We start from the raw sequence: 1,284 nt of genomic DNA on the forward strand, positions 1-1,284 counted from the left end.
CCTATTTCTTCTTTCGCATTACTACGTTCATTTTGATGCATAGCTTGATTGGTCATGTGGTGGGCACAGATTTTTGGAACCTAATGTTTAAATATTAGTTACAAATTTTGGCTTACGTGTGCGTGCGCTCGGGGAGAGAGAGAGAGAGAGAGAGAGAGAGAGAGAGAGAGAGAGAGAGAGAGAGAGAGAGAGATATTAAATGTCTTCACAAGGCCTTACAAGACTAAGACCTTGTAATGAAGAGGTCAATTTGGTAATTTAGTCAAGCATTGAGTGGTCCTACATCTTTTGTCTTCAAAGTGGACTTTAATTGTTTTCTTGAATCCAAACCTAACGCACATTCTACTATATTTGCATGTAAAGTTTAAACAAATTTGTTTCTTTTTCCCTTGCCCTCTTGTCTTCCCACCCACTGAAGCCTTTCCCATCCTCTGTATAAGAATTTACTGCCTTAACTATTCTTAGGATCCTAGAGCAATGGTTTTGGACAGATAGCCCTTGCTTCTACCTTGCTTAGGCTCATGAAGTTGTCAAAAAGACAAATGTGCAGTGCTTGCTTACTAAATTTTTAGCATGTTTACCAGACAAATTTTTATTAACCTTTGTGGTTCAATGCATATTCTATCTTTTTACTTTGTGGGTTCATCGATATTGAAGGGATGCATGGTTATATCTGCTTAAGGAAGTCCAATGTGCTTTAGTAATTCAAGTAATTTTTGTTTGTAGTGGGTGAAAATATAGATGGTTACATTGTGGACACTGTCTAGATCAAGGAAGGGAGTAAAAGTCTGAAGAAAATAGTCCCTAGTTCTGGGATAAAACAATGTACACAATTGTATATCCCTAAAAAAAATGGTGTATATCCCTCAAGATACAAAACAATTGTGGAATAAAAAGGCTTCCAAGGCGTTTGGCAAAGATACAAAGCAATTGAGAAATAGAAGTGTTGCCAAGGCATTGGGGGTACACTGGAGCGAGATCATTGTTGCAATTCACAATCACAACATGAGGACTTCTTTCTTTGTTAAATTTTTATTGACAGGCGCATTCAACAACCACCATCAAGAGGGACATCAATGACACTATCTTATTTTTGGGAAGTTGATACACACGTCTCCACATGAAACAAAATAAAGGTATAGCCAAAAGAGGGGCCAAAAGAGGATAGCCAAGAAGAAGAAGAGAAGACAAGTTTTTATGTTGTAGAAACAATCCCAAGAGAAGGATTTTGTCATACCTCCTCTAGTGCATGTGCTTGATTTGTCCTAGATTTGCAACCCATTT

This window comes from Adiantum capillus-veneris, chromosome 28, assembly GCF_014529385.1.
Source record: "Adiantum capillus-veneris isolate H3 chromosome 28, ASM1452938v2, whole genome shotgun sequence".
Classification (NCBI taxonomy): Eukaryota; Viridiplantae; Streptophyta; class Polypodiopsida; order Polypodiales; family Pteridaceae; genus Adiantum; species Adiantum capillus-veneris.